Genomic DNA, 26,699 nt, shown 5'->3' with positions numbered 1-26,699 from the left:
GAATGAGCCCTGCCACACGCCTACCTCCCCTAACCCCTTCTTCAGCCCCAGCAGCCACTGCACCCCCTGTGCCTCAGCAGGGAGCTGGGAGCAAACTGCTGTAGCTCTAAAACTGCTTTGTCCCTCTTGTGGATTGACCCAGTGCCAGCTGCCTTGGACCTGAAAGAAAGCACAAAAACATGGTTTAGAGCCACCTTTCCCTTTCCAACTTCATGAATCACTGGCAGAGGTCAGGGAAAACTAAGGCTCCCCTAATCTTTAGGGTGTGAACTCATTTACAAACATAATGATGAATAAATGTACTACATAAACTGATTGGTGCAAGCACCTTTCAGCCAAAATGTGGCAGGTGATTAACCCCTATTCCTACCATACACTGCGTTATCTCCTATAGCCGAGAACATGAAGGGCTTCAGATCAGCCGAACATGGCAGCTGGGACGCTGGTTAACTCCTGCTCCCTCAGAAAGCCTGACCTGATCTCCAGTGACTGCAAGTGGCCAAGGCTGCTGCAGCTGTGCGTCTCCTCTGTACAGAAACCTCCAGCAGCACAGTGCCCCCAAACTGCATGGGGGAAAGGCTGGTCTAGTACAGACCTTGAGAGCACAGTGATACCTGTTAAATCACTGACCTTGTTTCCTGCAGCACCTTTATTTTCTCAGCTGTATACTAATCAAGCATCTTTTCTTAGTTTCTGAAAGATGACAGGACGATGCAGCTGATAAGTGTTGCACCATGGGGTGATGTGGAAGCTATTCTGCAGGAAGACTGCAGAGAAGCGTGAGAAATTAAACCAGTTGCTACATAATACTTCCAATTTGTCTTCTATGTAGATGACATCAGTGGAAGTTATGCTTAAATACAGCAGACAGATTATGGCCTTGTAAAGACTTTTCTGCACAGAGATGTTCAATTTTCTTATTTTATAATACCTATGACTTTGGCCAAGACAACACTAAAACACTTACTTTGAAGCAATGAAATAGCAAATCTAACGCTTGACTTTGCCTTTGTCGAAGCCAGGAGTTTTGACACCTTAGCAAGCTGATTCCTTAATAAGAAAAGGATAATAATTGCAGTTTAATTTACTATTAAGGTACGATGCTAATGGCATCTGTGTGTGAAATGACTATATGGCTCTAATGTCATCATCAGTTACTTAGAAGGCTGGGTTTATTCAGGTCTTGTTTTACTAATGTGCAACAAATGCAGGTTCAGGAGCAGAATGATTTATGGACTGTGCTGACTGAACAGTGTCCACTGTTTTTAGTCTGTGGACTGCTGGCTAGAATTATTAGGGTTGATATGGATCTTGGAGGAAGGCTGGGTAAAGTGAAAATGAAGGCAAAGAGATCATCGTATTTAAGTAGTGCAAGACAGCTTGCATCATCTTGGCCAAATCACTGGAGACCTCTGAAAACACTTAGTGTGGACACTCTCATCCTCTGGGATGAGGACAGTGCTGCTTGGGAGCAGGTTGCTTTTTAATTACAGGAGCCTTTAAGACCAGTAGCCAATCTGTCCTTTTCCCAGTTAAAACCCAGCCCTTTTAAGAAAGCATTTCCTTTACTGATAATAGTACTTATATATATGTGACATCTGAAGGAGGGGCTGTGTCCAAAACTTCTTTGCGACTCTTTCCTTGCGTCTTTCCTTAGGCTGTCATGGCTATGACAACACGCCTGCAGAATGCACTTGTTACTGTACGCACGCTGCCTGCCTCTTAAGAGAGAGAATAATTGCCATTGCACTGTCAACTATATAAAACGCTCCAAAAGCGGCTGCCGCCGTCGCGGCCCGTGACAGCCGCTCGGGACGGGTGCTGCTCCTGCTGCTCCGCGCGGGGTGACAACGCGGCCACGCAGCTCTCTAACTCGGGCGGTAATAAGCGGGTTTTCTGCCTGCACAAGGTCCGGCCGAGCCCCTCGGAGCGCGGCGGGGTGGCGCCGGGGGGGCGGCGGCTGCGTAGCAGGCTCGTTTCCCGGTAAGGAAACCGAGTTAACTTTCTTTTAAGGAAAGGGGGGAGGTGCCGCGCTCCCACCGGGTAGCCCGAGCCTGGGCGCCCCGGTCTGGGCCCCCGGGGCAGTACGTAGGTGCCGGTGGCTGCCCGGGGCCCGCTGCGGCGCGGCGCGGCCTGGCCGGGGGTCCCGGGCCGCGGCCTCTGCCCGGAGCGTTCGCCGGGCCGGGGCTCGGGGTCCCGCGCGGCCGCCGCCTTCAGGCGGGGACCCGGCGGCGCCCGGTAACGGCAGCCAGGCGGTGGGGGGGCGGGGCAGGCTGCGGGTCGCCCGTGGCCCCGGCGCGGCTCCGCGCGGGGCAGCGGCTGGCGCCCGACGGGGGCGGAGGGGCCGCTGCGCCTTTAAGGGGCGGCGGGCGGGCGCGCGCGGGGAGCGGCGGGCGCGCGGCTGGCAGCGGCATTGTTCCCTGACGTCACTCGGCCGGCCCTGCTGCCGCGGCGGCGGCGGCTGCTCTCAAACTTGTCTTTGTTATTCCGAGCTCCCCGGCTGACACGGCGGCCGCGCGCAAAACCCGGCGCCGGCGCCGGAGCCGGCCGGAGCGGGGCCGGCGGCGCCGGGCTGCCGCGGGGGCGGGCGCGGGGGTCTCCGCGCTCCCGGGCGGGGTCCCCTCGCCGGGGCGGGCGCGCGCGGCACCCGCTCGTGGGTGCGCTCCGCTGCGCAGCGCCGCGCGAGGGGCTGGGCGACACGCTGTTGCATTATCGTTACTGTTATTTATTGCTGTTTTATTTTTGCAGCCCCTTCAGCCGGGCGGGGGGGCGGGCGGGAGCAGGGAAGCGCAGCCGCGGCAGGAGGAGTTTGTCGGGGACGGGACGTGGAAAAGCCCCCGGGCGTGAAACCGCCGGGGAAGGGGGCGGGGGCCGCGGCGGCTGCTTCTGGGGGGCAGCAGGGCGCCCGTCCGCCCCCCCCGCCGCCGTAAATCAGTATGGGGCTGGGGAGCGGGGAGCGCTGCCGTGGGGGGCCGCGAGTTGCCGTCGCGGAGAGCAAAACCTCCGCGCAATTCCGGCTGGGCGCGTTAAAAGGAGGAGGAAAAAAAAATCCTCCCGCCCTCCCCCCTTGTGCCCGTAATCCGGCATCCCTTTAAAGTCCAGATCCTTCTCCTCCTCCAACAACAAGACAAATCTGACCCGGTGCGGAGCTGCTCGGTGCTGTTTAAATTGCTTATCTTAATTGCATAATCTAACAAGCCCCGTTGGAGCGGGGATGAATATATTAGGCTTATTAACAACTCGTCATAAAATATTGATTGTCCTGGAAGTGTTTTATCAAGGGGAAGCGAAGTCGAGGGAGTTGTTTTTTTCAGAAGGTTGGTGCTCGTCGGGCGAGGACGGCTTCGTGGTATTTTCTCCCTGGAAATCGGGCTGGATTTCCTGAGGAGGAGGGAAAAAACCCGCCCCGTTGTTGCGCGGCGGGCGGGGAGCCCCGGCCCCCCCGCAGCGCCGCCGGGTCCCCTCGGGGCGGCCCCGGCGCTCCCGGCCCGGCAGGAGCAGGAGCAGCGGAGCCGGGGGTGGGAGGGTGGCAATAAACCGGGGGGGGGGGGGGGGTGTCTTAAAAAAAAAAAAAAAAAAGTGAAATATGTGAAGCAGCAGAATATCTCGGCGTTCCCGTGTAATCCCCCTGCCTGTTCAGTAGTTTCTCCCATCCGCTGTTAAAAAAAAAATCTCATTTAAAGATGATATAGACGGAGGCACCGCATGCTTCGGAGTGTAATCGTTCCAGGGTGGTTTTCCCCTGTTTAATAACAGCAAAATACAGGAGGGAGGATATTCTCGTGCTTTCAGTTTCCAGAGTGGAAGGTTTCTGAATGCGCGCTGTTCGGGAAGATTAAAATGAGAACCCCCGCCTTAAAACGCGCCGTAAGAGCCTATCTGCGTCTTAACTCGCACCTCCGGTTTTAACTTGGCGCGATTGAGGGGGGAGAGGGGGGAAGAGGGGGCGCGGGGAGGCACGGCGCGGCAGGAGGCCGCTCCCTCTCCGATAGGAATCTGGGACAGATTTTGCCGGCAGCCGGAGCGCGGCCCTGGTAATAGAATAGCCCGTGTAACCTGACACTCCAACTTGCTGTGCGCTCGGCGAGTTGATTCACTTACTCACCCACTAACGCCGCGCTCCTCTCCGCCGTCTGCGGGCAGGGGGAACGGGGGGGCGAGCAGGGCAGAGCGGGGGAGCCGGGAGAAGGAGGGGGGTGGGAAAAAATACATATATTTAGGGGAAAATATCCGAATCGCGCCGCCAGCCCGCGGGGAGAGAGGATTTCTGCCTGCCTCCCTCCCGTCCCTCCCGCCGCCAGCCCGCTGCGCAGCCTGCGGTAAGTTCCGCGTCCGCCCGGCCCCGCGCCGCGCCGCGCCGCGCCGCTCCGCGCGCCAACAATGGGGCGGCAGCGGCGGCGGCGCGCGGGGCTCCGCGGGCGGGGGCGCGGGGCGGCGGGACGCGGAGCGCCCGGGGCGGGCGGGGGGCAGCCGCCAGCACAAAGGAGGCTGCGGGGCGGTGCGCGGGGCGTGCGGTGTGTGCGCGCGGGGAGCGCGGCGGGCTGCGCGCAGGCTGCCGGGGTGCAAATGCCCGGCGCGGCCGCTGCCCGACGCCGCTGCTGCCGCCGCCGCCTTTGTGCGCGGCGATGTAAACACGGCGCGGAGCCGGAGCCGCCGCGGCGCGGCGCCCGGGACGGCTGCCGCTGGCAGCGCGGGTCGGGCCGCGGGAGGAGGAGGAGGAGGAGGAGGAAGTTGCCGCGGCGGCCGGGGGCTTCGCGCCAGCAACTTCTGGCGGCACGTGCGAAGTCGGGCGCCGCGCGGTGCCCGGGGCGGCGGGCGCGGGGCCGGGGCTGGGGCTGGGGCCGGGGCGAGCGCGGCCCCGCGGCGGCAGGCGGCTTTTGTCTGGGGCCGGGGGTCCCGCTGAGGCGCGGCGGCAGCTGCGCCCGTTGCAGCGGGCTTCAGCCTCACCGGCCGTTTGCGGAGCGGGGCGGACTGGGGGACCCCCTCCGCGTCGCTGCCTGGCCGCGCACCGTCTGCGTTTTTGTGCCTCCGTTAGTAATCTGCGCAGGGCTGCATGGCTCTGTGGTGCCGGAGGAGTCGGTTTTCTCCATTTACTCCAGCAGGCCTGAGTGGAGCTGGTGCTCTGGCTGCTTTTTTCAATGCGTTGACATGAGAGGAGAGGATTTAACTTGGCAGCCTGAACAAATGCTCTATCAAAGGTTTCCTAAGAGACGGGAGGAGAGCGGGGGGGAGATGAATGACCCGGGGTAGTTTTAGGGTGCTACCTATGCAAACTGCCTTTTAAATATGAAATGGCCATTTAGGTCCCTGAATAAAACCGTGCGCATCAGAAAGGCGGCGCGCTTATAAAATTTAAAAGGGCAAAAGCCCATTAATGCTCGGGTGAAGCTTTGGCTCCCAGCTCTGGTTGAGTAGCTTCAACTGCCTGGAAGTGCCAGAGCTTTTAAGGAGCCTTTAGCAGCGGCTCCCGTGCAGCAGCAGCAGCAGCAGCGTGGGCCTGGGCCGGGGCGGTGGGGAGGGTGACCCGGGGTGGCAGGGAGGTGAAGCCAAACCGGGCTGGGGGGACCTGCCGACTCCAGGCGGGCAAAAGCGCCCGCGAGCCGCGGTGCTCCTGCAGGTACGTGGCACTGTGGCAGGGCTCAACTTGGAAAAACGGAAAAGTTTGACAAAGGAACGTAGCAAAATCAGACAGCCGTGGCCGTGTGTGGGAGAAGAGGGGTTCCTCCGACAGGCGAGCTTGATCTCCGACCGAAACTTTCGTGTTCTTGATGGAGGGAAACGTACTGAGGCATTGGTCGGTCTTCCTTGGCGGGGCCTGGTGCAGGTTTGTGAGTGCCAGAAGACTTGCTCTGACCTTTCTCTGCTCAAGTTGAGGATGTTGAAACACCAGCCATCAAACAAAAGACACATTGAGAGCGAGATCTGCAATAGAGCACGTGTGACTTTGAGGCTAGATGAGTGCATTTGGTGACTGTTTTCCTCTGAGTTTGGGAGGGGGAAGGAGAAAAGGGCACTTATTTTTAAAATGAGATTATGGAAAACATGACTTGAAATCATCCAAATATCCCAGCATGAAGGACTGTTTTTCTTTTTTATCTCTACTTTTAAAAAGTCTTATTTAAAATGTCTTGATTTCTACTTTTTGCACGTATTTATAATTGCCGCATTACAAGAAGAATGTTTTTCTCCCTGAGGGCAAAGGTGACCGAGAACTATCACATTAAAAAAAAAAAAAAACTTAACTGAAAATCTGAAAAACATCTTCAGGGTTACATTTAAAAACAATGGAAAAATTCCCTGAGATTGAATTGACAGATTTGTGGTTTTATCTGTTCAAGACCGGGCTATGTCAAAGGTGGCTGATGTAAAGATTATTCCATAAATTGTAATTGGAATTTACTTCGGGCTTCCAGAATCTTTTTTTTTTTAAAAAAAGGAAGACCTTCAGGACCAGTTGATATAGGTATATAACTTGCCAATGACACTCATGTCGACATGGACAGATGCTTTTATTGTTTACGTTTTTTAAAGGTCCACAATACCTTAAATAAACGTTGATCATGATTAAAAACAATAATTGAGTCTGTGGCAAAGGATCAATGAAAACTTTGTTTCAGGAAAGAACTGTGTTGCTGTGTACATGTACAGAGAGTGTTTTGTGCTGTCTGAGATGAAATAAAAATGCAATCCCAATGCGGTATAAAACGCTGTTTTCAGAATATTTTACGAAACCCGTAACAGATAATAGATGAGTTCTTGCACAATCGGAAGGACTTCTACTGATGAGAAGTGTTGAGGAGGAGGTGAGATGAGAGGTTTCTTTGCAACGCGTTTCCATTCATAACTTTTCTTGGGAGTTGCCTGCCCTTTCCCCTGAATCTCTTCCACTTTTATAGGTTCCAAAGGTTTGTGTCCGCAGAAAGCTTCCCGCTGACGGTTACATCACTGACGCTGTAGCTGGAGACAGCGTTGGCTGGTCTCTAGCAGCTTGGCGTTCGTACCAGCAGCCTGGAGAGCCTGGTTTCTCTCTCGAAAAGGAAGGAAAAAAAATATCTCGAAAAGCTGGAATTCCTTTTGCCTTCCATAACGTTTGTGATGAGCCTCGGGACAATGGGGATCCCGCCTGCTCCCACGTCACGCGCGAGATAACGTGACTGTGAGGAGCGGCCGTAGCGGTTGGCCGGGGTCTGCTGGTATCTGCGTGACGCTGTAGCGCCGGGGGCGAGCCGAGTGCCGCCGGAGCTGGTGGCGTTGTACCTGGGAAGCCTGTTTCTCATAAATAAGTAGGACTGCAGTTAATGCTTGCGGTAACCAATTCGACCGCTGTGCAATTGGCTGATTTGTTCGCTCCTAGTTAGACCAATCTTGGTGAAATCCTATCCCGCATTGCAGCGAACTGGCGAGAGTATGGCTGGAGAGTTTTTCCAGAGTTGGTCTGTGCTCGTTCCCGTCAAGGGAGTGTTGTGGCACGAAGAGCACGAGCTCTTCACCGTTGAGATCTGCTTAAAAACAAAAGGTTCGTAAATCAAAGCGTTGCTTTGTCATATTGATTTTCCCCCCCTTCTCTTTCCAAAAGCAAAAACTTCTTATGTAGCAGTTTTCATTTTATGTATTTCCATTGGGTTTTACAGGATCATTAGCCTTCAGCTTGGTTAATCATAGGATATTTTAAAGGTGATACTGGCTGCAAGAGAAATGCCCAGGCAGTGGGTTGTAATGGATCTCCACAGTCCGACTGTTGGAGGCAGTAGTGCATTATGAGAGTAGAAGATGGTCTTGCACTTGTTACATGTTATTTTTGGTTCTGATAGTTAAAGATGCCCTGAAGTTAGTGTTGCCTACAAAGGTGATGTTTGGTGCTTTCGGTACAGCCCTGCTATCCTTCCCGTTATCAAGCAGGGAAAACTTCTGTGAATGTTATGTATCTGGTGGAAAGAAGAAAGTTATTGTTAGGCAGACAAAATCACTCTACATCTAAAATGTTCTGCAAATAGTAACAGAAACTAACAATTCATGGGGCGGGGGGAGGGAGCTCAGTCCTCAAAGCCTGTACCCCTCTGAAGCCCCAGACATGTGGTCATTTGATCCAGACCACCTGGAGTTTCCTTGAGTTGATTATACTTCAAGTTTTTAAATCTGTATCAGAGGGTAGGAAAAGTAACTTGTGGTCCTGCCCTGAATCCTGAAACAGCCAAATCCAGCCCTTTCCAAGGGGAAGGAATGAAGGTTGGCACTTTTTTTTTTTTTTTAAAGTATCAAAATTTAAAAAGAGACCCACGTGCCCTTTTATTTTATAGTTCAATAAATCAAGCTGTTTCATATTTTGTCTAATTTAATTAACTTTAATATTGAGGTAGTCACATATAAGCTATTGTGTTAACACTCCATTAAGGCAAATATTGGAAGTTTATCCCTTTGTTGATAATATTGTATTTGTTTTGACTCTTCAGAGCAGCTTTGAATTGATTCCCAAAGTGAAGTGTGAAGGCAACACGGGTTCAACACAGATAGGGGTGTGTGGGGGGAAATCACTCAGAAAACATTAATATGCATGACACTAGGAGTCTGTGCAAATTCCATAAAACTGTGGATTTGGATTGCCCCTACTGTTTGCTGCTTGTCTGCATAAGGAGCTTGTTATTTGATTTTTTTCTGCCGACTTAGTGTTTGTGTGTCAGCGGCTGGCGGCGAGCTGATTTGCAGCGCAGATGTCGTCACGCCAAGACGTCTGTGTGCAGATGGACCTGGGAGGTGCAGGCGGGTGGCCGCCGGGGCTGCGGCCGCTGCTCTCCTCGCCCCAGAGCCGCGCTCCGGCTTGGGGGTGGCTGGTGTCCGGTGGGAGTGCAGGGGGCTGCAGCTGCCGTAAGCCTTTCTTGCCCGGGAAAAGCAGCACTGCCATAGGTCTGACTCGGGAACCGGGAGCAAATCCAGCCTATAGATTCAGATGCATGCAATACGTATATGTTGTCAAAGCTAGCCTGAGAATGAAACCGCAGCCTCCGTGTGTCTGAGAGCGTCAAGCCAAAGCAGCATGGGAATTGTCAGTGTCTCCGCTTGGTCTCCTTCAGATGTTCCCTGTGCTGCTGTTGGAAACTTGGGCAGCCGGTAGACAGTTCTGGTGACTTAGTCTAGCGGTCAGTCTGGTCAGGATAGCGTTGACTAGAGACTGCCACCCGCTCGATCCGTTTAATACACAGGCATATACAGTGCAGGTAGACTTTGCCCTGATCGTGTTACAGTTCTTTGTACCTGTGAAGTATCATTTGCCTTCCTTGCTGAACAGATAAAACATGTTTGAGGAGTAGGGGAAAGAGAAAAATAAGTTGACAAGAAGTTTGTGTTGTTTTGGGGTTGTTTTTGTTGGTGGTGGGTTTTTTGTTTGTTTGGGGTTTTTTGGCACTTTGAGATTAGAGAGCTACAATGATTGACTGCCTGGCAAAGTGAGCGTTATCAGTTTCTTGGAGGTTTCTATATAGTCTCACAACTAACGAGAAGGGTTTATTTACTGGGGCTGCAGTGACATAGATCTGTGGCTGAGTAGTAGGGGCTTCAGTTGGCCATTTAGTAGCAAAAGCTTGGTGAATATCTGCTTGTTTCTTGGCTGTGCTCCCGATTCCCTTGGAGAACAGCGGAGCCTTTCAGGCTGCTCTGAAACACGCACCTCCTGGAGCTGCACGGGGCCATCTCAGCGCACGGGTTTCTCTTCCTTTCTCGCCTGCCAGCCCATCCCCAGTACGGGTGAGGTACGGAGTGCGGCGTGCTGCGTTTACGAGGGCTCGCTGAGCCGGGCAGGGAAACTGAGGCCAACCCGTGGTTGGCAGCTGCTGCCCAAGAGGGCTTGCACTGCACTTTACTGGAAACTGTGTAGGCACCTGATGATCTAGAAGAGGTTGGGTTTCCCTAATCTGAGCATGATTGCTACCTTGCCATAGGCAGAAAACCGCTTAAACTCAGTCTGACACCCACCTGGCAGATGAGAATCCTCCAGCTCAAAGGTTACCATCCATCTTTGGTTATTTTAGCAGAGTGAAGGAGTGGTGGTGGGAAAACAGAGGTCCAGGTAATGAGATTGTCAGATCTCTGTCACCAGATTCTCCTCAAGGCAGAAGTTGCGTTTGACCGAGGCTGGCGAAGGCCGGGTGCGTTCTGCCCGTGCCGACGCTGCCTTGGTGCTCGGGAGCCGCCTGCGAGTTGCCAGTTAGCAAGGTTCCCACGTAGCGTTGTCCGTGCTGCCTTCCTCTCGGTGAACTTCGTGCTTGGTAGCAGACACTTGCAGCCTGCTCCAAATCCGTGTTACAACAATGACCACTGTTTTGGTACGTGTTGTACCTCTATTTCCTGCATATCAGGGTTGAAGTAAATGTTTATACGTCAAAAAGCTGTCCACCAGGCTTTGCTCCGGGGTTACGCGGTTTGCAAGTATTGAAGCCAAGCACGGCTGAACTCCCCTCTTTGTTTCTGAATGACGATACAGTCACATTGCTAGTTTTCCCTGTTGCTTCCATTTTCAACAGGATAAAAGCAAAACAAGTCACATGATTTGGAACAGGGACCTTTTTCAGAAATTATTTCTATTATGTATCATTATTTCAGCATAAACCTTAGTCTTTCCTCTGGCATTGCACATATCTGTAAGATTTTGGCTGTGTAAATGACAAAAAGAAGCCTTATAAACAGGAAAAAATGCTTAGAGTTTCTGTTTAAAATGCACTGCAAAAACACTAATTACTACATCTAGAATAGTTTGAGAACAAGCACTGTCATTTTATATTTTAAAACTAGAATGTGTTCCTGGGTCAACAAAAGGCCCGTCTGGTTATCTTTTCCTCTTTCCCCTTCCCCCCCAAAAGCAGGAAGAAAAGCTTTATAACTTTGACATCAAACTCTCAGAACAGAACAGTTTGTTTATATATCTGTCCATATACGAAAGAGAGAAGGGTTTGTTATCTGGCAGGTTTGCGGAGGGAAAGAGTGATGTGGTTGTCAGGCAGTTTACCCAGTCTCTTGGTGTCCTTCTTGTAAGTTCTGCATCTCTTTAATGCTCTTACAACCCCTTTCCTAGCAGCAGGATCACAGAAGTTTGTTTACAGCTGGTATACAGCTTATGTTGGCCTCCCTTACAGCAACCCAAGGCTTTTCCCCCAAGCCTTTTCAAAGAAAGCTCCCCCCCACACACACACTTCTCCCCTTCCTTCTCTTGCCACAGACTCTGGCATTTGATTTAACTTTTCTTTTCTTTTCTTTTTTTTTTTTTTGAGATTGTAATGCTTGTTTTAAAAAGACACTGGGTCCTGAACTGTCATCCTGCAGATGTTCTTGGCATCCTGGCTATATGCACCTTCAATTCAGTATTCATGCGCTCTATAAAAGCGCTAAGGCCCACCTTGCTGCCGAGGTGCAGGCGTGATCTTCACTGTACGGAAAATCCCGAGGCTGAGTTGCTGGGGGTATGTGTGTGCACGTGTGGGCGGCTATTCTGTGACTGAAAACGCGGATGCAACGTATGTTGTGTTGTGTTAGAGGCGGGTGTCTGGCTCTGTCACGTTCACGAGCCCCGCTGCCTTGCTTCTGAAGCCCTATGCTGGTGCCTCTCACCTGAGGAGATTTAAACAGCCACCAGTGCTTCCCATGGAAATTTGTTGCAGGAGCTATACTTCCATCTTTTCCTGTCTGCCTCTCAAGTATGAGATTTCTCCTCAAATTCACGTCCGTGTTTAAGAAGTGTTAGGTTGCAGTCCAGCTGGAGTTTGATACCGTGAGACACGGGAGCCGACCAGCTTTCCAGCTGAATGCATAGCTTTGACTTTTGGCACTGTAAAATCCTGACATCTCACACGTTAAAAATCGTAACAGTGTTATGTAAGGAGAAGTTATTTGAGGTCAGGAGTAGAGTCTTCTGAAACGTAGTTAAAGCAGCCTTGCAAGATGAAACATTTGGGGTTGTGTTTGCTTCTTGTGGCTTTTTGATGGCCTGAGCAGCAGCGTCCTCCTCCTGCGTTGGCTGTCGCAAGCTCCCCTTTGCCGTTGGCTTCTCCGGGAAGCACCCCTGGAGCCGGCAGCTGGTGGGAGGATGGATGGCAGTGAAGTTGGACATCTAGCCGGGCTTCGACGCCGGGTGAGCAAAGTGCCACCTCTCCAGCTGCGCCCGCTCGCTTATGGGCAACTCAGAAGTCACCGTTTCAATTGGTCTTGTCGCTCTTTGCTAAAGAGCAAGTTAAATGATGACGACAACTGCTCTTGCTAACCAGCAAGGGACAGGATGCTGAATAAACCTGGTGAAACCCTTGAAACATTTTTTGCTAACAAATACTTAATTCCAGTATTTAACAAAGACATAGCTCGCACTTAAAAGATGCAGTCCTCAGGCTTTTCTGAACAGTGTAACGTGCTTACCTTCGGGAGCAAACCTTGCACACCAGATGATCCTCAGGTATGAATTACAAGCAAAGGAAAAACCGATCGGACCTCCTTTGTACTTCAGGAGGAATCAGCAACAGGGTGCAAGATAAACATTTTAAACATTGTGTAGATTGTGTGAAGTTGCGGTGTCCCCTGAAGCCTGTGCAGCAGGAATTGCAGAGGTGAATGCGGAGATGATGGGCGCTCCTGCTGGGGCCAGGTAGGCGGAGGAGTATGTATTAAAAGAGCATGGAGAGGCCCCAGCGAAGGTGTAGACCAGACCATGCAAGGCGCTGTGCAAACTCAGGAATAAGCAGTTGTTGTCTCTGCAAAGACCGTGCAAAGGACAGGACGGTGGGTAGTTAGCAATTCAGACTCATGGTGATTAAAACTGATAGTATTTCCAGTGATTTTTATTCATTGTAGATCCCCGCACAGAGTACTCAGCGGGTACCCGGAGGGCATGTGGTCTGCAGGGGGTGCAGCATCCCGGGGGGCAAGTGGGCAGGTAGCTGATGTGCAGGGCCAGGCTCTTTTCTCCCTAAACAAAATATCAGGGTCATCTTGTCTTTTAAATCTGAAAATATGTGAAATTTAGGATTCACGTGCTGAAATTCATTTTGTTGATAAATTGATGAGTTAAGCATCCATTTTGAAAAGTTTGGCCTGTTTCCTCTAGGTTACCTGGAGTGAGACTGGCCTCGTTGAGCAGCGGGTTGGGATGCTGTTTTTAGTACGTGTTTTTTCTTAATCTCTAGATGTTTCTAGATAGTTCAGCGCTATGCTTGGCTGTCGTGGTTCCTGGCGCTGGTCTGTCCGTGAAGTAGCCTGTCACGTACGTTGGCTGTAGATCTGGGAGTACTAGGCGTGCAGGCAAAAACCGCCTGAAATGAGGAGGGAAGCGGAGCGCGGGTCCGTGGCGGGGAGCGGGACGGCCCCATAACAACCTTGCTGGCCACCAGCTGGCTGTTTCTTGCCCTGTGGCTCGGGCTTGGCCAGGGGGAGCAGGGACCTTCTCCTTGCATGCGTGCAGCACCTGCCACGGGGAGATCTTGCTTGTGATTATTGTGTACAGTCCTGGAAACGGTGAAGGGTGATGATCCCTAATGGGCGTTTGGTCACAGTTACCTGATAATTCTATCGCTAGATTTCTGTAATCACTGTAGGGGGGAATAAAAAGTGGAAATACACTAGAAGATTCCCAGAGAGACAGCATTTTCATTCTGAATCTATGAAGACTTTATTATAAGGTTTTGTAACCTGAATGGAGGTATAAATTACTGACTCAATGCATGAACTTTTTTTTTTTGGTGAAACCTCGTGTGAAAGTCTCTTGTGTCGGTGCCTGTCTGTGGAATAGTAGTGTTTTGAAAATTCCAGCAAGATCTCTAGGATTTCTTGCGGATGTTGTGTTGTGTGATTTAAAATACTGATTTAAAATTTTGCCGAATTTGGTCACCCCAAAAGGAGGAGAATGTCGCTGCACTCTTATTCTTCTTTGCCTGAAATTGCAGCTATGGCTCTCAACACCTCTTTCTCAATAAATAGAAATATAAATCAAAAATACTTGTAATGTTGCCAGCATCTTGTCCTGGCAATATCCCAGTGTATTAAATCATAAAATGATGAAACATAGTTCATATCTCCTGTCACTGCAAAATATTTTTAAAGTGTATCTGTGCTCCATTCATGTTCTTTCAGAGGTTTTGAATTCATGCTTTATTTTCCAGGAGAAACTGGTAAAGCAGACAACTTTACCTGGAACTTTTTATTGAAGAAACAAAAGGACTGGGGAGTCAACTCCCCCCCTCCCACTGTTGACCCAACTTAGGAACAATTAGTAGGAAATGAAATATAAATGCATATATGTTGATCTCTCTTAAAGGTTCCTTGGCTTCTTTGTTTAATAAGGGTAAAACCCCCAAAAGAATCTCTGAAGAGACAGAAATTTTCTGGCAGTTGATCTGTTTGTGTTTTTTAACATGGAATATTTTTAGCTTAAGATACAAAAATACGTACTTTTGTATCCAAAGAGACTGCCATTTCCATTTATTTTAAAACCCTGCATGAGAAACGATGTTAGACCTATTATAATGCAACCCAGTAATTAGCATATATTGGCCTGCCTCTGCCAGGACTTTCCTATGAGTAATGCAAGTTGCACAAGTGGAGGAGTCGGGTTGTTTGTGTCAGGAGAGAGCCATGCGTATGTGCCTGCATGATCGGGTCCTAAAGACACCGTCCTGGGATGTGAATCTGCACTTGAGACTAAAAGCAATTATACTTTGTGCCCTTTCAGCTGCATTAGGTTTGGGATATCGTGAGGTATTTCGTTTTGCACATTGCCAACACAACGTTCTCTTGCCCAGTATTAAGTGAAATGGATTGGGGGAAACTTCACGTTCCTCTTCCTGTTTTTGTTCGTTTGCTTTGTTTTTTTTTGGGGGGGGGGGATTCCCCCATCCCTGAGTGGCTGGAATGAGGGACCACGGGGTACTTCTGACAGTGTCCCCTTGCTGTCTTTGGGACACATGCACTGCAGTTGCATCAGGCGGCTGCCCGGGAGTTGGAGCAAACTTCCCCATTTGGAGGGAGCCCCCGCAGCAGCACGGGAGAAGTGGGACGGTTTAGTTTAGCTGGAAATGTTTTCTACAAGGTAAAAGCTGGCACAGAGGTAGTCTTAGCCTGCAAACAGGTTTTACATATACAAAACACATTCTGCATGCATTCCATGTAGAGATGATACTTAAACCCAAATATGCAAACACACATGCAACATGTTCTCCAGTTGCGTATGCATGGCTGGGGGAAGCAAAATATTAAATCAAAAAGATCTAAGAATATAGGCAAGTCCAGCTCTTGTGTGGTTTGTTTTGGGGGGATTTTGGTTTCATTTGTTGGTTTTTTTTTTGTTTGTTTTGTTTTGTTTTTAAACAAAGAGCATATGTATGCCTCAGTTTAGACCTACTTTTCACTTAGATGTTTTTGGAAGATGAGAGGTATATTGTGGATTTAAGTGAACAAAGTGAATCTCCAGAATAATTTGAAGGTCATACGTTCCTGAACTGCAGGATGTGTTCCAATTAGTGTTCTATTTAAAAGCCGGTTCTGTTTCTTAACCTGAAAGCGGACTGCTGAGCATCAGCTGAGTAGTCGGATGTGGTGGGCTCACCGCTGGTGACTGCCTGCTTCTGCACGCCGCTTTCAGCGCGGCCCAGTCGCCTTGGCTGGAGGGAGCGCAGCTGCGACGGGGTAATAGGATTAGTCCATGGCTGTGCTTATGGTGGGTATTAACAACTTGTAAATGCCAGAGGTCCTTTGGTACCTTACCATGATGGAGTAAAACGCACCATCGCTCTTCCCTTTTGAGTTACGTGTTTAATTTGTGCTCTATGTTTTGGCATTATCTGTTAGACTATAAATAAAGCTCGACTACAGCAGTGATAGCCTTCAGGCTACCTTCTGGTTGTAAATTTGTAGCTACTGTTTTTGCCTTGACTGTCATTCTTAGGCTGTGTAGCCTGGATGGCGTTGAAAACGAGAGCTCATCGTAGAGAAAATGGTGTCCAATGCTTACAGTGGAAGATTAGAGTAACAATTTTGCCAACTTTAACATGTTCAGACACCAGGATTAAGGCCCATGGAATAATTTTAAGTTGTAACAAACTTACTTCCTTTGGCAAAATTGGGCTTTTTGGATTTGTTTAGGGTTCGCATTTTCAAGTTTCATCCTCAGTCACAAGCAGTAGAAAGTTTCCAAAGAAACAGAGATGCTGCCAGTTGACTTTAAGGAGTTGGATCTTTAGGGTAAATACAAAAATAGTGAAGTTGAGTAGTTGAGTGAGGGAGATGAAATGGGCAGATTCTGCTTTTTTTGTTTGTTTGTTTGGTTGGTTTTTTTGTTTTTTTAGAAGCAACTGAGAAGCTTGCTTATTCTCAGGGGGAAGTAGGTGACAGGGGAGAGCGAGTGGTGAGAAAGGTGTGCTCGACTTTACCTTCTCGCAGCGTTTTGACCACGGGACATGAAATGGCTGGATGTGCATTGATGCATTTATTGCGCATTTAAATACCTGTCAGGAGGCGTTGTGATCTATGGGCCCTATTTTTGTCTTCATTTACAAAACGACAGGTGTTCGCGGGATGGTCGAGCCACGGTCTTTTTGAGGCATTTACGAGTAAATGCTTCTGCTCGGCACAATTGCGGCTGGCCAGGCCGGCTGGTGGAAACCGCACCTCTAGGTGCGTGCTGAATGCCTCCAGTGCCTCACCGGCGAGCAGGCGGCACTTTCTTATTGTTTTTTCCTTTAAAAAAAAAAAAAGAGAATGATGCTGTTTAAATAAGAGAGATAGGGCCGAGGATGTCAAACGCATGTCTGATATTGTAATTATATTTAAAAAGCATAATGTGACACAACAAGGTTTTAAATTTTGCAGTCTTTTCATATATGAATACAGTTTAAATCTCCTGATTGTTTTTGGTTAATTGACTTTAATCTCGCTAAATTAGGGGCTTGGAAGTTCTGGTGATCACAAGCTGCCGCTACTTCACCGAGTGCTCCCGCGAGCGAGACGTACTGCTGCGGCAGGGCGGGCAGCTGGTGCTGGGCTGCACGTAGGGTCTGGGTGGACGACCCCTCCAGATTGACGCGTCCCCGCGCGTGTTTGCTGGGGCAGAAGACGCCAACCTGTGCTAGCAGCAGTGTGCCGAAATGCCAGTGCGGCTGGGCAGCAGCAGCCTCCGCGCGTGGTGGTGGCTGGGAGAGGTGCCGGCCCCACCAGCTCCTCCACCTCGGGGAGAGCAGGCGCCTCAAGTGCAGCTGTCCTCTCGGACGAACGTTGCCACTGCTTCCTTTGGTGTAGGCATGATGGCCACGGCTTATTGCTAGCTGTAATGGCCTGACCGTAAAAGCTTTCCTCGTGCATTTGCAAGGAGCTGAGGGGAGGCTTTCGTTTTCGCTGTGCTGTGTTTATGGTTAGACTCCAGTTGTCTTCATCTGCTGCTCTAAACTGTTTTCCTTAAAACAAACAAACAAACCCCTCTCAATAACAGAATACAAATAAAGCATTCCTAAGAGAGGTTCCTTTAAACAGAATCTTTTGAATCCCGGATAATTATATGCCTGCTCAAAATTACAGTTCCCGCTTCGGTTTCTTCCTTCGAGCAGGAAGCAGCCACAGTTGGGCTCCATTTCCACGATCGGCAGGTGGAAGTGGCTTTTCTCTCCTCCCTGCCCTCGTGCTCACGTCGGTGACTGTGGTCACCAGAATGGGTCACGGGCTGGGAAAGGCCTCTTCTTTTTTCTTTTCTTTCTTTTGTTCTGTCCATCCATTTTGGGGGGAATTGGCGGCTGCAGCCGGGCTGCCCCTGGGGAGGCCAGCAGGTTGTGGTGGGAGGCACACGGCCTCCCCTTTGGGCCTCGGCTAGCCCCACGGCGGGCTGTGAGGCTTCACACCAAGGCTGACGGTCACCTTGCAGTTCCCCAAAGCAGCAGAGAGTGTTTGCACGCTCCTCAGTGCAATACCTCAGCTTGATCTTTTTTTTTTTTTTTTCCTTCCCAGGAACGAACGCTTTTTTTCATGCAGTATTTCCTCTAAAGCTAACAAATAGCCGAAAGAAGCTGCTTCTCTATGCTTCTGTGATTTTTGTCTATGTTACACACACAATATGCTCAAGCATATGTTGCTGTGTATTTTTGTCTACCAAAGTCCTGTGGAAGCGGGTACCACTTCCCAGCCGCACTGGGTGCGATGCTAAAACGGGTGCCGCTTCACGGGGCTGACGGTGCTAGGGATTTTGGAGAGCGGGCGGGCACGCGAGGCCGCCGCGGGCGCATTTCCCTGCTGCGGGTTGTTCCTGCCTCGCGCTGCAATAGCACTGCTGTTTGCAAATCTGGCTGGTGGCCTGATCCAGGTGTGTGGGGGGGGGAGTGCCCTTTTTGTATTTCTGCGCAGCCTCTGCCGCCCCACGTGGGCCGCTCTCCCGGCGGGTCCCGGTGCGGCTGTGCCGTGGAGAAAGGGCTGCTTTGACCCGCGCGCCTGCCGAGGACAGCCAGACAGATCCACGGCCTCGCAATTAGCAGCAAATAATAAACCCAGCCCACAAATAGATCAGATCAAGTGATTAAAACCACAATATTTTGCTTTGTATAAACTTAGTGCTGGAGCATCTGTTCCTGGGGGCAGGTAGATTCTCACTAAGCTAAAGCATAAATTAAATGTAACCATCCCTGCATGGGTCACCATTGGCAGTCTGTTAGGATAGTCTCTGGGACTAGGAGTCCCAGAGTCTTGGGTCAGGAGTCCAAAAAAAAAAAAAAAAAAAAAGTCACTTTTGTGACTTTCAGTGAAGGGACTTGGGGAAGCATCCCCTAGTTATTACGGGGTCATCTCTCTTTCTATGCCTAAGATGAATGACTTGTAGAACAGAAATGCATAAAATAGCCATCTTCAAATTGCAAAGGTAACTTACCCAAATGAAATGAAAAGGAGAAAGAGCAAACCTCAAAGCAGCTGACACTTAGGTGCGTTTCACTGTGGACACTGTAAACGGTCTCCGTGAAGCAGCCTATTGAAATATTCATCATACCTGAAGCTTGCAAGCATGTTTGTATACAGGTGACATGCAGCAAGGTTTTGTCCCTTTCTTGTGCACAGATTTTGGCTAGATTGGTGTTTGGAGTAGGACACAATGTGAAGAGTTTGAAGCAAAAGCAGGTTCTGATCAGCATACGGCTGGTATCTTTGTGTGGGCATGTTCTGTATAGCCAACCTTTATGGTAAAATAGCTTTGAAAATTCCAATCCCCTCTTTACTTTTTTTGAAAAATTTTAACTCAAAATGATTCTCAAACCTCAGCAAAAGTTAAAATTAGGGTTGGAAGTGGAAAATGGGAACATCTTGATCTTTTGCCTTCATTTTCTGCCAACATTTTATAAGAAAAAAGTTGAGAATTCTGGAAGAAAAAAAATGCGTATTTTCGTGAAGTAACTACTGATTCTTGAAGATGCCTTCAAAAGGCTACCATCCCATTAAGTGCAAAGCATACCACTTCTGAAAAACTGACATTTTTCAAATAATACAAAGTGAGACATCCAGAAAGCTCCAAACACTGAGTTTTACTTCAAGTTAAGTTCATAAAACATTTCTGAAAACTAAGGGCATAGATTCATTTTTGCAGAAGTTCTGACTCCTCATTTTCATGATTGGTGCTGTTAATTACCTTCTTCTGAAGAAATTACCATATTGAAATCTCTCTACATGTCAATATATTAGAGTAAGATGGCATGAGCCTCTGCCATAAATATTCATTGCGGCATTTCAGAACTGTTGAGGAGCATCAACTGAATTTAGTGAAATTACATTGTTTAAAATCCTTTTCATAAATATTTTAAACTCTCAGGGCATGTTATTAAAATCAGTTGGTTTACAAGCATTTTGCTTTTCTTCTTGTGCTTTATCCAAAGCAGGAGGTTGCTTGCCTCCATCAGTGTGATGTCAGGGAAGTTTGGCTTGGGATTCAAAGGGGTGCCACCATCTGATAGCTACAGTGACTGTAGCGGGTTTCAGAAACAGTGGCAAGACTGCAGTGTATTGAAGTTAATTAAAAAATAATAGAAGATGTTCTTTGTATTGCAGCACGAAGTAAATAGTGTTGGATTTTTTTTTTCTTGGTTTTAAGAGAAATTTTTTTTCTGGGATTATGACTCTGTTAGTGAATCGTTCTGCCCATCTTTGTGGTTTTAAAGGCAGAGTGTATATACTGAAAGCTTTTTGTGTGTGTCCCTGTGTGTACCTATCCCCTATTTCAGTAAGAAAGGCCCTGTGCAAACAGAGGAAACAGGCAGATGAGCTGAGCCCATGGGAGGACACGGTTAAAGTCGCTATGCACAAGTGCTGTCACATGTGTCAATAAACCTTTGAAAAGTGACTTTAGGCATAACATCATTATTTTTAAGCATTTCTTGCAGCTGGTGCGGAGGCGGATGGAGGTGGAGGTGCGATGCCTGTGCGCCAGCATTGCTGCAAGGGGGGTTCTGGGGGGAGAGGTGCAGCCCCCGGCACCACCGCTGCGTCCTTCCTGCCTCGTAGTGCTGTGGGTAAAAGTTGCATCAGGCTATGGAAAAGTTATAGATTTTTGTCCCAAAGTTTACTGCAGAGGCTGGAGACTCACTGGTGTGTGGCACCACAGGAATCGACACTGAGAAATCAACACCGATAATCTCTGTTTTTGTGGTAAAAGGGTAAAACGTTGGGTTTGTAACAGCCATTTAGCGCTCTGCTGGAGTTCATCCCTGTGAGCCTTCACAATTCTCAGGGCAAAAAACACCGGTGCGGCTGCGCGGGTTTCGGCGCAGGTCCCTGCCGCTGTCCCTGCTGGGGAAGCGGCGGCAGCCGGCGGGGAGCGCGGACAGGGAGAGTCGCGGCCCCGTAAATATTTATGTACGGAGTGAAGGTTAGGTGCAGGAGCAGTTATTTGGACTCAGCTGAACTCCTTGCACATCGAGTTAAGAATGTGTGTAAATATTTGCAGTCTGGAGCCTATTTCAGGGTTTTAAAATATTTTAAGTGCTTTCAAAAATACATTTTTAAGAACACTGCGTGGGCCCCGTGCCGCGGCTGGACGCCTGTGGGGGCGTGGGGCCAGCCGCCGGTGTAGCGGCCCCTCGCCGCGGGGGCCAAGGGAGGGGGCTGCTGGGTTTGATCTACCCCCAAACCTTCCCAACGAACAGCGATTTTGCCAAGTCACGTGGTTGAATTGGATGTCTTTTAAATGCGCTTTTAAGTGGGGGTTAAAGGAAATGTTAAGCTTGTTTCCTCATTGCTGCTGTTGCACTTTACCATATTAGAGTCGTAATGGTTGTGTTTCCCCTCCCTCTCCACAAACAAGATGACCTTGGCAGTTGATGACCTGCTCGCAGCCTTTTGCAGGGCTGCTGCGGGAAGGGGCATTAGTCATGTTTGTTCCCCAAATTCACGCTGCGGAGGCGATGCCCAAGGCCAGCCGTGCGAGTGGACCCCCCTCTGCCGGGGCTTCCCCCTTCGCACGCTGTCCCATCCGCCCAGGAACGGTGAAAAGCGGCTGCGTGCCAAAAAGCCACCAGCAAGTGGTACCGGGCCTCCGCAGCCCGTGTGGCGCAAAGGGGCCGGAGCAGCATGCAGCATGCCGGAGTGCTGCCGCTGTGCTTGGAGGTTAATGAATAAAGCTGAAGCTCAGAGCTTTTAGGTTCAAGCCTTGTTGTGATTTTTATGGGGTTAAGGGGATAATTAGCTGTATGTTTTTGTTTTTGTTTTTTTTTTTAAATCTCAGACTATCATGCAGAGGGGTCTGATGTGTGAATTGCCGCAGTGGTAATCAATAAACAGGTGCCTTGAAAAAAAAACTCTGCAGCTGATGATGTTCTTCCAAGTTGGTGGGTCATCTTTTCCCCCTCTGGTGTGTTGGCTGCAGGGGATGTGCAGGTGGGTGGGAGGCCCCAAGGCAGGGCTCCCTGCGGCCTGTGCTGCTGGCGAGGAGCAGGGCGGCTGGGAGGCTGGGGCCGCGTGAGTGGTAGCTTTATTTATATTGGTCTCCTTTCAGACTGTTGCAGTAAATCTATTTTGCTTGTCACTTTGTAAATCATTATCTGGGTTTAAGCCTTTTACCAGCTTTTAAGAATTCTGCAATCATTTTAAGGACTTTCTCCCTTCCTCGTTCTGCCAGGTGATTCCTATTCTTACCAGTCTGCCTCGTTATTTAAGCAACGTGGTAAATGATTAGGAGGAAATGGTCTCTGGAAGGCAATCGACAGTTTCAAAAGCAGAGCTCCACAAAGGAGACTTTGAACTGTGCTAAGACTTTAAAAGTTAAATAGTATTTTGAATGTTATAGTTCTAGTGTTTTCCTATTGTCATGGGAGACTTGGATCACGTCCCGGCGTTGTGGTTAGCTTCGCCTTCACTCTGAGGCCTTATTTCTTGCCACCGAAGAGATGAACTTGCAGCTGCTTCAGCTCGCTTTACTCCTAAAATCTGCCTTGAAGAGTGCTTTGGAAGACTTCCCCTCCCCCCCACCTTAGAGTACAGCTTAAAGTTTGCTTATTTGTAGCTACGGGATCATTGATGAGCTCCCCCTCCTATGGTGACAGCACTGGCTTAGAGCAGTTGCACGTGCTGCATGGCGTTCCCGGGGCCGGCGGCGCGTGGACAAGCTGTGCCTCTGGCTGCGCGGGAGTCGGGCTCTTGAGGTAATGGTGGCACGTCATTTCTGAGTATTGCATTTAATGAAAATGGTGGTTTGCAGAGGTGAGGAAGAGGTGGGCAAGGGGCCGCCTTGCCACGGGGAGCGTGGGTCGGAGGAAGGCCAGGACCTTGCAAGCTGCTAAAAGCACCAGCGCGGGCGCTGCCTTGCTGCCTGCCGTCCGCGACTTGGGGTCTGCAGAGCTGCAGCTGCTGGCTTTTCTGTGTTTGCCTGAAGAAATGAAACATGAAAAAGCACTGAGCTGGGTCTGGAGGCCGGGGGACTGCCCGAGCTTGCAGATGGGTACTCAACAGGCAGCACAACTTGGCTGTTTTGGAGGGTGTTTTCTTTTCAGCTTTTCTTTGAACACAAGCGAGTCCATTTTCGGCTAAGTGCCCGTTGAAAGCACAGCCTCAGGAGCAATATTACAAGCACACAAGGTTTTTTTAAGAAATAAACATTTTAAGGATGTTTGTGGATTTAGTGAGCTCTTATAAAGCTGAAGGAACAAGAGTAATAAAATTTACCATACTGTCGCATGTTGGTCATATCAGGGCCTTCAATATTTAGCTCTTATTTATTTATTTTAGGCCTTTATTTGGCCTGAGGTATGATTTATTTGACATCATGTAATCTGCATGTGGTTGTCATGGTGGTATTTGAGCTCCTGCTTTAAGGACACCGGGTCTAAGGCTTCCATTGGCTTGTGAAGTCTCCCAGGGCTCATTTTCCGTTTATATGTACTTCCTGTCCATTCCCAGGGGTCTAATTATTAGTATAATAGTATGTAATAATGGCTTATCAGGCCAGATTATCCTAGTGCAACTTGCTTTTACCCTGAGCCAATGTAAGTTAAAAGCATTCACTGGTTTAAGTTGGAAGCTCAGGATGTTTCACTACTGAATCAACCTCCTTTTCAGCTTCCAAAGGGCAGAAACCCTTTTCTGTCTAATGATGGCAAGCGTGTGCTAAATGCAAAATAGAGGTGGTCTCATAGTTTCGTTTTGTCCCAGGTATGAATGTAATAAATGAAGGATGAGGTAGGGGAAGGGGAAGAACCTCATCAGATGCTAGAGACTTCATGAATATTAAGTACTCTCCACTTAAGCAGTCTTTTTAATAATCTGAAACGTTAATAGCAGTATGACTACCTGCTTCTACAGCAGCTGTATAAGAGAGATAAAAGTCCTAGTTTAACGTGATTTTTATCAGCTTGCTCATGCTAGTGTTTGACCTACAGAAGAAGTTGATTTGCATGTTGGGAAAGAGCTTATTCTAACAAATGGAGCTGGCTGTATGCGCAAATAAATAGCGTTAAGTGTCATTTGGTTCTTGATCTAGGTAGTCAAAACACTTGGGTTTTCTTGTTCCCCTCCCTCCCTCCCGTCTCAGCCAGGTATTCAGCCTTAGTGCCTAGAGTCGTGCTCAGTAATTGCAGAATAAACCTGTAAATGCATGTTGAATGTTTGCTGGTAACTAATTACAGAAATTGGTTGTTCCCAAGTTAATGAATTCCCTATTAGTTGCCTGCGTTCAGCCTGTTACTTGGCTCGCAGCATAATGATTGTGATTTTTTTTCTTTTAAAGGTCTGTGGTGTAAATATAAGCCATGCCAGTGAAGCAATGGCTTTACTTATAGCTGTCCTCTAAACCGTCTGTGCGTATTAAAATCTGTATCCATTGCCACGAGGAAGATGCTTGGAACGTTGCTCTTCCTTGAACCAGTTGTGTTTCCCTGCCACGTGTGCTTGCCCTTCTGGATGTCCCAAAAGGGACTGCTAACAAGGGCCTCTAGCCTTCGAAGCAGATATGGAGGAAAGTTTTGTACATGTTTAAGTGGATAAGTAGGTAGTATTAAAAAAAACAAAAACAAAAACAAAACAAAAAAAACCCCAACAAACAAACAGAAAAAACTAGGCCCAGGGCTCTGGGCTGGTCTGTGCTGTTTCCCGCCCCGAGGGCTGGTGTGGCGGCTGCTCCCTGGGCCTCATCTCCTGGCCCTGGGTGCTGCCGGTGGGGAGCAGGAGCCCGCTGCCAGGCCTGGATGTGCGTGAAAACCGGGGCCCCTTTTAGAGGATACCCCAATGCAGGTAACTCTTCCCTCTAAATATGTTTATTTTTTTTTTCCTGAAGGAGCAGAGCCTGGGAGGAGGAGGCAGGCTAAGCCAACTTCATAAATGTTCCTCAAAGATGAAAGTATTGCATGCCTCTTAAAGTAATGGCCTGCAAGAAAATAAGAAAGAAAAACAGTGCAGCCTTCCCTACCACTTACTTGCTTAAGGTCTGGGCTGTGTTACACATCTGGAAGCAGCTTCCTACTCTCTCTATGCATTTGCCAGCGATTAGCTCTTTCCCAGTGTGTAGTGCTTGTAATTTGAGATCTTGCTATGGACTTGGGGAGGAGTTTCTGTTAAACCAGATACTGTGCCATCTTCTGCAGCGATTCTTTATAAAGCTTTCGTATTGATTTGTTTGAAAATCCATCTAGTCCAATAACTCAGATTTGTTTCTTACAAAACTCAAAATGACTAAATTGCTGTTGTCAAGTAAAAAAGAAAAAGTAAATGGGAAAGGACTAGCATCTTCTACTGCTACAGCAATTCTTGTTTGTTCCATCTGATGTATTCCTTTTGTCACTATGTTACAGATTTTGCCCATTAAAATAAATGAACAACCCACCATTAATTACAAATACTTGAAAATATTTTGTTTATGACCTTTGGAAAAGTTGAAGTTATGAGATTAAAGCTAGAGAAGGAAAGCTGTATTTATCTTTTGTTTTTTTCAGGAGATGTGGAATCTTAAAATCATTTTTCTTAAAACCGACTGCTTTTGCTTGTTCTCTTTCAAACTTGAGAAGTGACAGGGATAGTTTGCTGTTAGGTTTCATTGCCAGGCTTGCTAAAAGGAGAGGAGGGGGAAAAAAAAAAAAGTGGAGGGAGGAGGGGAGAACTTTGGGGTCTCCTGGGAATAGGTGCTGCATATTTCACAGAGATCCTTTCCAAATTGATGTTTGAAATTTTTACATAAATATGTATTTAAAATGTTTGGTAATGACTGAAGAAAGCCCCTATAGCTCATCTTAGCAATTGTGGTAGTCAAATTACCCAGTTTGCTCTCTAAATGAAGAGGGTCTTCTAGGATGAAAAGGATGGACTAAACTGGGCTGTTTGCTGCAAAGAAAAATGTGTACGCATTCCTTATGGTACCTGGAAACAATTTCAGACTATATGGCAATGTAACTTTAAGTTATCCTCCCTGCCCTTTCCCTGGTAATTTTATCTAGTGTCAATAGCAGGAATTTATAGGGCTTGGAAAAACTGCTTTTCTTGGAGCAGAGGTCTGTTTGTAGCTTTCTCAGCCATACTGGTGAGTATTAGTGGTGCCCTGTTTATCGCAGGATAATGCGCAAGCCACTTTAGTTATGGACCAATAACTCATGGGTTACCCGGTGGTATCTGAGTGATTTTGAGCTCTCCTGGAGGGAGAATGGAGTGGCATGAAGCTGTGGTAACCGTATTTCGCCTTAGCGTTTTGTGCATCAGCTGTGTAGCGTTTTTAGTTATTGCTAAAATTTGTGGTAGGAAGCTGCCTGAAATGAAATGTGAGGAACTCTGTGTAATAATAAAATCAATTGGACTGTTTCCCCAGTAATTCTAGAGACTGATGCATCATTAATGTTGGTAATACAGTGGCTGTCAGATCACAAACTTCTCAATAAATGTGCAGCTGGCAGGCTTTGATGGAAATTGGAGGCAAGCAGAGAATGAGATTTAGGGCTTTGATATATGGGGTGTCAGCCATGTGATGAAGTTTTTATCAATTTCTGTCACTTCTCTCTCTTATGCTCACTACATATGTGGTCTTCCTTGCAGTTTCTGGTGGTGGTTGAAATGCTAACTGCACCTTTTTAATGGTTAGTAATAGAAACAGTGGTTAAAAGAAGAGCCAACTTCACTTTTTCAATACGTTATTTTGTTGTATGGTGGCGTCGCATTAGAAATGTAATGCAGCAGTTCGTTATTATACAATTAGCTGTTTATCAACAGTGGTATTATGGATAATAAAAATTGGAAGCAGAACT

The 26,699-nt window shown here is 48.5% G+C and overlaps 1 protein-coding gene across 10 annotated transcripts in view; it reads left to right on the top strand.

The window, feature by feature from the left end:
* The first annotated feature begins 1,780 nt into the window (after positions 1-1,780).
* Positions 1,781-26,699, top strand: part of ZMIZ1 (zinc finger MIZ-type containing 1) — a 354,835-nt gene continuing 329,916 nt past the window's right edge. For 8 of the 10 annotated variants that reach the window (XM_064513813.1, XM_064513814.1, XM_064513821.1 and 5 more), the window contains exon 1: positions 4,043-4,319. The gene's annotated coding sequence lies outside the window, so the exon portion shown is untranslated. Of the gene's footprint in view, positions 1,984-3,691; positions 3,868-4,042; positions 4,320-26,699 lie in introns of those variants that run through there. The other 2 variants (XM_064513809.1, XM_064513810.1) reach the window with 2 other exon arrangements.

Source organism: Dromaius novaehollandiae, chromosome 6, assembly GCF_036370855.1.
Source record: "Dromaius novaehollandiae isolate bDroNov1 chromosome 6, bDroNov1.hap1, whole genome shotgun sequence".
Taxonomy (NCBI): Eukaryota; Metazoa; Chordata; class Aves; order Casuariiformes; family Dromaiidae; genus Dromaius; species Dromaius novaehollandiae.
Note: the sequence above shows the minus strand (reverse complement) of the source record. Positions and strands in the feature narration are given on the sequence as shown.